The sequence below is a fragment of the Desmodus rotundus genome, chromosome 12, assembly GCF_022682495.2.
Source record: "Desmodus rotundus isolate HL8 chromosome 12, HLdesRot8A.1, whole genome shotgun sequence".
NCBI classification, from domain to species: domain Eukaryota; kingdom Metazoa; phylum Chordata; class Mammalia; order Chiroptera; family Phyllostomidae; genus Desmodus; species Desmodus rotundus.
The window spans coordinates 39,817,153-39,825,888 of NC_071398.1; positions in this window are offsets into that span (position 1 = coordinate 39,817,153).

Here is an 8,736-nt window from a genome sequence, read left to right on the forward strand (position 1 = left end):
CACCCAACAGCAATGTATTCTCTCGTAATTCTGGAGACCAGAAATCTAAAATCAGTTTTACTTGGCCAAAATCAAGTTGTTCTCAGGTCTATTCTCCCTTCGGGGGCTTTAGGGGAGAACTTGTTCCTCGATTCTTTCCACTTCTAGTGGCTGCCAGCAATCCTAGGTTTGTGGCTGCATCACTCCAATTCTGTGTCTCTGCGGTCACATCTCCTCCTCTTCTGTCTGTCAGGTCTCCCTCTGCCTCCCTCTTACAAGGATATGTGTGACTGCATTTAGGGCCCGCCTGAATAATCTAGGATAATCTCCTCATCTCAAAATCCTTACTTCAGTCCTGGCTGCTGTGGCTCAATGGATTCAGGGCCTGCCTGCAAACCAAAGGGTCACCAGTTCAATCCCCAGTCAGGGCACATAACCACACACTGATGTTTCTGTCCCTCTTTTTCTCCCTCCCTTCCCCTCTGTCTAAAAATAAGTAAACTTGAAAAAAAAATCCTTAATCACATCTGCCACATATGATAACTCACAGATTCCAGGGGTTAAGCCGAGGACATGTTTTTGGCAGACATCCTTCAGTCTACCATACTTATAAACTGCTTTTTCTAAAGTGTTCATGTCAGTTCACTCTCCCACCAGCACTGGGTGAGAGTTGTCTTTCTTCACATCCTTGCCGATACGGTATTGTCAGATGCTTTAAATTTGCTAATCTAACAGATGTGTGGTAGTAGATCCTTGTGGTTTATTTTTATTCTCCCTGATGATTAATTTTTGCTTATCCTTGAATGAGGAATAGAAGGTCTTTGGGTGGATAGAATGGGCAAAGATATTCTAGGTAGGTGAAATAGGGTGCATAATGGTGGCAGAAAACATTCATTTAAATTGGACAAGAATTATTTTTTTCTTTTTTTAATTAAAAAATTAAATGCAACCCAGACATGTGCCCTGTCTGGGAATTGAACTGGTGACTTTCTAGTTTGCAGGACCACGCTGAACCCACTGAGTCACTCCAGTCAGGGCAAGGGGTGTTTTGTTTGTTTGTTTGCTTTTTTAGTGATTAGGTTATATAAGTGGAATAAAGCCAACACTAAATAAGATGGGCATGGAAGGGAGAGAAGCCAGGAGGGGTCTGGCCGACTGGCAGGAAGCAGAGGGATCAAGGGAGTGGAGCCCTCTCTGAGTCGAGGCTGCAGGTGTGCCGGCAGCGAGGGCCGCCAGGCCCAGAAGGCAGGTGTTGGGATCGGAGTGCGGGCTACTGGGTTTCACACACACAGGACGGTAAGCACTGTGTTGTGGTTAAAATCAGGGCTTTTTAATTTGGGACCCAAGGAGTCCGGTGTTGGCATCCTGGCTCTGCCACTCTGCTAAATGTCACCCAGTACTTCCCCTTCCTTACCCCCAAGCCATTCGATAACCCTTCACCAAGGTATGCGTCTATTCTAGCTATTGATACTACAGGGCGGGTCATGCCCAATCCCTCTCTGGACATCTCAAAGGGGCATGCAAGGGGCTGTGGGAACTCAGCTGAGGCAGATCCCGGCTCTAAGCTGGCTTCACAGAACTTGGCTTTCGTGAGCATTATGTCCTCAGGTTCTACAGCCCTGTGTCCCATTTCCTCAGCGACATCTGTTGACTCCTGGTCACTTCCCCTCGTTCCTGAAGACTCTAGCACCTCCTCACAGACTTCCCACCCCAGCCCCTGCCATCCTGCTGGGACACTTCGCCTCCCGTGATGGTCCTCCTCCCAGTGACCTAGCCTCTCAGTCTCTTTGCACCTCATCTCTGCTCACCGTCATCCAACTCCATCCGCCCACCCCCACGACCACACCTTGGACTCAGTCATTACCTGGAGGGGCAGCGCACGTAGCAAACATCCGCTGAGCACATCCACCGAATGCCAGGCACTGTGCCAAATGGGTTACATGTGTTTACCCCTCACAAAACCTGTAAGGTGGGTATTAATATCCTCACTTCAAAGGTGAGGATGTACACTCAGGAAGGTGAAGTCACTTCCCTGGGTGACATTTAGCAGAGTGGCAGAGCCAGGATGCCAACACCGGACTCCTTGGGTCCCAAATTAAAAAGCCCTGATTTTAACCACAACACAGTGCTTACCGTCCTGTGTGTGTGAAACCCAGTAGCCCGCACTCCGATCCCAACACCTGCCTTCTGGGCCTGGCGGCCCTCGCTGCCGGCACACCTGCAGCCTCGACTCAGAGAGGGCTCCACTCCCTTGATCCCTCTGCTTCCTGCCAGTCGGCCAGACCCCTCCTAGCTTCTCTCCCTTCCCTGCCCAGCCAGAGCCTCACATGGGGCCATCTGATGTCTCTCGCTAGCTCTCTGACAGCCAGGGTCCCAGCAGGAAACAGAGGGCACCGCAGCTGGGATTTTGAAGATCATTTAATGAAGGGACTCTTTGCAGAGGTGTGGTCAGCGCCGAGCGAACCAACAAGGGTGGTGAAGGCAGCAGGAAGCTGTGACCACCCTTAGGTCTGCATGGGCAAGGAAAGGAAGTGATGGTGTCACTGGAGCCCGGTGAGAGCCGTGGAACATAACCCGAGTGGCACCGGAGTTATGGAGAGCACAGCAGCTGCCAGAAGCACAGTGCTGCCCCAGAGCTGGGAGTAGGAGGAGGAATATCCTGAATGATGCTTTCTTCTCCCACTCTCCAATGTCCTGCTGGTGCTTCCCATGGGGGACTCTCTTAGAATTCAGAGGGCAAGGGAGCTTGGGTAGAGTAGGGTAGAGGGTGGGCCTGGACAGGAAAATGGGAAATGACCAGCACTTCCTTGATTCCCTTTGACCCTTGGCCTTCTGCCTCATCTGTCACCACATTGTGAACCTTGGTCCCTGTGGCTGAGACTGGCTCAGAGAAGAACGGTGGCAAAGCGGTGAACACAGGAGCCGCTCCAGCTTCTCAGTCAGCCTCCTCTCAGCCTCCACTCTCCCATGAATGCTTCCCCACCCCACCCTTTCAGTCGCAACAAGTAAACTTAGGGCTAATCAACTTAATCAATTTTCTTCAACTTCCTACTCAAACCTATACTCAGATTTACATCTCATCTCCAGGCTCTGTTTTACTCCTCCCTCACCACCCACATGTCGCCCATCCCATTGGGATTTCCAAAATATTACTCCACCATTCTCCCCTTTTCTGTTTCAACAGTCCTTCCATCTCTCTCTTCCTTCTTAGCCTGAAAATTATCCAAGTTTCTGCCACCTTAAAAACTAACAAAAGACCTCTAGCTCCCTTCACTCTGTGCCTGTTGTTTGTTCCCCTACTCATTTCATCCAAAATTCTTGAAAGAGCAAGTATGAGTTAGGGTTCTTTGGCAGCAAGCAACAGAAACCGACCCTTGCTGATTCATTTAAGCAGGCAAGGAGTTTATCAGAAGGAAATGAGAATGGCACCCACAATGGCAGGAGAGATGGAAGAACCAGGCTTCGGAAAGGACAGAGACCAGGCCAATGGCAGGAATGGAAGCAGCAGGAAGGAATGGCAGCTTCCGCAGGATCCCGACTGCCACATGAATCAGGTCTAACCAGTTTCCGGCCTCCTGTCACGTAAGCTCATGATTCAGATTCCAGGGAGAGCTTCTGATTGGTGCAGCTTGAGTCATGTGGACTCCTATTGGCCTGTGGGCAGCTGGGCACCCTGATGGACAGTCTCATGGAGTCATATCCGGTAGGCCATGGGTGATTACTCAGAGAAAAATTAGGGCGATGGCACAGGGATGGGGAAACGGATGCTGGGCAGGCAGAAACAGCGGGCATCTGCGGAGCACTCCTGCTCTCCAGCTCTAGCCTTCACCTCCCGTCGGAGTCTCAACTCTCTGAAACCATTGGAACCCAGCTTGGTAATGACCTTTGCCACAACTGAGGACAGTTTCCAGTGTTTGCCTGCAGTTTTAACTCCGTTGACCAGGACCAGTATCTCTCTCTCAAAACCCTTTTCTCCCTTGGCTTTTGCATAACAAATAACCGAAACCGTAGCCTCTCAGAACAACAAACATTTATTACCTCATAGTTTCTGCAGGTCAGGAATCCGTGAGCCCCTCAGCTAAGGGGTGTAGTCTCTACTTGAGGCTCCAGCTGTGTGTGGAAGGGATAGCAGGGCGTAGTTTCGCCCAGGGTGAGTAACTGGGGAAAGAAGGGGTGCTGGTGGGGGGAATGGAGAAAGACAGGCCCGTATGTCTTTTTGTAACCTAAACTCAGACATGACATCTCATTACTTCTGCCATATTCTGCTCATTAGAAGAGGTCCAGCCCACGTGCACGGGGAGGGGATCACACAGGGGCACAAGAACCAGGAGGCGGAGGCACTGGGCACGTATTTAAGGCCGCCTACCACTGCTTCCATGATCTAGCGCTCAAGGATCTCCTTCCTCCCTAACAACTCCTTCTCTGGTCCATGTAAGGTCTCCTCTTCCTCCACCCGCCTTTGAAGTGTGTTTCTTCCCCTGGGCTCCTTCCTTGGTCCTCAGCTCTTCTCCTTCTACCTGTCCTTCCTGAGGGACGTCATTGACTCTCATGATTCTAACTATCACCTGTATGCTCATGTTGCCCAAATCTTCAGCCTAGATCTGTCTCCATGCTACTGCACGGGAATATACCCTAATATTGACTGTAGAACCAACACAGACTGCTGGGTGCAGGGCATGTCCCCTGGGCACCTCAGACCTCAGAGGTTTCAAAAAGACTTCATTGAATACATTTTGTGCCTCTTCCTATTTTCTCCCAGCTCTGTGAATGGTGCCTCCATTCTCCTAGGCATCTAGGTGAGAAATGTGGCCATCACCTCTTCCACCCTTACATCCAAACATAAAGCCTGCTGACTCCCTCACCTCAAGGTTTTCCACTCTTGTTGACTCCTCTGTTCCCATGATACCAATATCATAGTACCAGCCTTTAGCACCTCTTGCCCGAGCTATTGCAGCAGCTTCCTGATTTTTCCTGTCTCTCTTCTTGCCCCCTCAAATGCCTCAAAAATGCCAAGTTGCCCTTATGCAACCCCCATGGTCTCTGAGACCAAAAGATGCCCAATGGATGGGCCCATCCAGCCTCTCCAGCAACGCCTTTCTCTCAGAGCTTGTGCGTTCGCAGCCCCACTGCCTGCCTGCACACGGTTTGCTTTTCGTCACGGGTGTGCTTCGGTGTACGCTGCCCTCTCTCAAGTTAATGGTCCTCCAACTCCGGAAGAACGATTCCCCTTTTAAAACTCAAGAAAATGTCCCCAGGCTGGGTTCGTGGCCCAGCACATTGTGCTGTTTTGATTTATCGATGCGTTTGTCTCTCCTACTGGACCATGAGCTCCTGAGGGTGGCAACTGTACTCTCTCCCCCTTTGCATCCCCAGCACCTCCTCCCATGGAGGTCGTACTTACACAGGTGCTCCGGCTGGGTATATCGATGCATGAATACATAAACTGGACATTTATGATAGCCTCAAAGGTGCGAGCTGGTCCTTGAAGTCGAATAGAATTGCCAGGGGAAGAAGAGTGGGAAGAACATTTCGGTTACAGGGAATGGCATATGCCAAAGATAGGAGGTAAGAGGACTCGGATTCAAGGAAGAGGTGGTGGTCTGTTGTGGTGGGAGTGTGGGGTGGGAAGTGGGCAGTGACTGGAGGGGGAGGGGAATCAGGTATACTGACAAGCTGGCTAAGGAGTTTGGTGTTTATGTCACTGGCAATGGGGAGCCCTGAAAGAGTTTGAAGGCAGGGAGCGACTTGATCAGAGCCAGGTTGTAGAAAGAATGCCTCAGTGGCCAATGTGCAGGATGGACTGAAGCCTGGGAGGCCAGGTGCCACAGGTGAGCAGGGGGTGTGGAGGCCTGAACTGGGACAGTGCAAGCAGGGAAGAAGAGGATTTGAAAAATACCAGGTTAAATTCTATGAAATTACTGTTTTGTAAGAAAAAACCAGTTCATGATTGGCAATTTTTATATCATTCATCTTAATATTCAGGAAGGAAATGAACTGGATGGGATTTGGGGCCTGATTTGGGTGTGTGAGGAGAGGCCATCAGGACTGGAGGCCACCTTTCTGAGTCGAATGCCGGATGGGAGGGAGGTGCCGCTGCGGGGAGAGGAACCAGGTCTGGGGCGCATGGTGGGGAAGGGGGCCTGTTCAGGTGGAATGTGTTGGTTTTGAGGTGCCTTTGGGGCCTCCAAGAGGTGGCTAGATACCTGGGTCTGAAGTTTAGGAGAGAGGGCTAAGCCAGAGACAAATGTGGGGGTTACCAGCACGGAGAAGGCAGTTGTGGGAGGGGTGGTTCACCCTGGGAGAGCAGCAGAGACCCAGGAGGAGAACCAAGGGAGTGAGCTTTCTTAGATCCAAAGAGGACTTTTTTTTTTTTTTTTTGAGATCTAATTGAATGTGGAAGCGATACATGAATCAGGCAGCATCCCATCTAACAACAAGCTCCCCAAAGAGGATTTTAAACACGGTCGTGGTCATGTACTATAGAGCAGGAAAGTGGGATAGGACTGAAAAGCCTGTTGGATTTAGCAAGGCAGAGGTCGTCTGGGACAGGGGACTGCAATGGGAATGGCTTGGACTGAGCTCTGGAGGGACAGAGACTAGGCCTGGCCTCGGGACTGTCCTTCCTTCCTAAGTAATGCATCACTCCCGCCACCAGGGGGCAGTGGCCACACAGAATCCAAGTGGGAGGGATTTACTGGGGCCAGGGAACTCCGCGGGTAGATGAGCAGACTGGGGCCTCAGCCTGTTGCAGAGGCTGTTTCCTGATGAGGAGAGATGTCCCCACGTGAAGGGAGCAGGGAAGAAGTTCTGGAATGGCAGAGGAAGGAAGTCTTTTCCGTGCGGGGGCAGGGGCAGATCGGAAATTTCCAGTCCTGTCCTATAGTTTTCCTCTTGTGGGCCTTTTGTGGGAGCAGGTGGGGCTCATTCAACATGGTGCTCCCAATAGTCATCAGGTTTGCATTTTGGACCTTGATTTTGTCTTCTCTCATTTCTTGGTAGTCCTGCTTGCATTCTATGTGTGGGACATGTTGGACTTTTTTCAGCTCTCACCTGCTTCCACGTGGAAGTCCTTTCATGGAAACACCGCCCCCCCCCCCCCGCCCCCTTCCTTCAGGTCTCATCACCGCCTCCTAGAAGCCCTCCCTCACTGCCTTCTTCACCTCCTCTCAACCTTCTCTCGGCTCCTACAGAGCCCCGTGCTTTCTCTATCTCAGGGCTTACTGTTGTGGCTTTAACTGCGTATTTATTTATTTTTGGTCAGCTGTATTGTAGTAGGACTTAAATATTGTACAGTAAGATTCACAAATTCTAAGTGTACAACTTGATTCACCGATTTTGTGTACAGTTTCTTTGTCACACACACACACACACACACACGCACAGTCCTGTCACCACTACCACAATCATGACCCCCCCCCCACTCCCTCCTTGGCCCTTTGCCACAGTTCTCTCCCAGGCCCAGCCCCTCTCACCACTGATCTGCTTTTCTGTCACTAAGGTTTTGCTCTGTGTAGAATTTCACATAAATGGAGCCCTAGAGCATGTAGTCTTCTGTGTCCTGCTTCTTTCATTGTGCTTCGGGGTTCGTCTGTGTCGCTGTATCAGTAACTGCATATTTCTTGTCTGTCACCCCCCGCCCCCCCTTCCCGCCCCAAGATGAGGCTCTCTGTGAGGGCAGAGTTGTCTCGGTCACCTTTGCGTCTTCGGCTTGCAGCATAGTCCTAGCACATAGTAGTCCTCAGTGAACCTTTCGTAAATAGAATGATCTGGAAGAGCCAACCTGGGAGGGAGATCTTCTGACCCCAGGGTGTGCCTAAGGCAGGGCCCACCTGCAGGATGCCTGCGGCCCTCACCCAGCCCTCCAGCTGCTCCTCCCCTTCTGGCCGGTTCCAGTTGGCCTGTCCTAGCCCCTTTCTAAGCTTCTTTCCTCCACTGGGTCCTCAGTTCCCCACTCCTGCCCACCGCAGCTTCCTTCTGGCCTTTAGAAAACTCTGACCCCTTGAGCCCCCCACCCCGTCTCGGGAGTCTGCCAGTCGCTCAGCTCCTTTTCCCACCTCCTCCAGAGCCCTCTCCTCTACACAGGGGGCCTGGCCTGTGTGTCTCCTCTGTGCCTCAGGGGCCCATCTCTTGCAGGATGCTGGAGGCAGCTGGCTGCCCCATCCTGGGCAACTACATTATGATTTCTCTTCCCTTCTCTCTTCTGCTGCCTGTCATTCCCTCACTCCCCACCCCACCTCAAACTGTCCCATGGGAGGCCCTTGGGGGAATATCTAAATTTTGTACAGACCAGAAAAACCTCTATCTCACTTTATCTCTTTCCCTCGCTTCCCTTCCTCCATTTCTCATCTCCTTTCTCCTCTTCCTAGTCCCCTTCTCTCTTTATTTTTTTTGACAGCAAAAAGATGTATTGATCAACTATCATATATACTGATCTTCTCTTTGTAATTATGGAAATATTCACAGCTTCTTCTATTCTTCTCTCTTCTTGGCACCCTCATCCTGGACTTCACCATTGTCTAGTCAGTCCTTCCTCTCCCACCCATTCTCCTCCTCCCCCGCTGCTCCTTCCTGACCCACCCTCCCCCCAACTGCCTCTGTTACCAGGGCTTCCTCCCTCCCCCCCTCCCTTCCCTAGGTCCCATTCCAGTTCCAGTTTTCTTCTTTCCCTCCTTCCCGCCCCACTTCTCTCCTCCTTTGTCCTTTCGTTCTTTCCCTCGGTGTGCCTCTGTTTCCCTTATCTTACCTCTTTAATCGTCA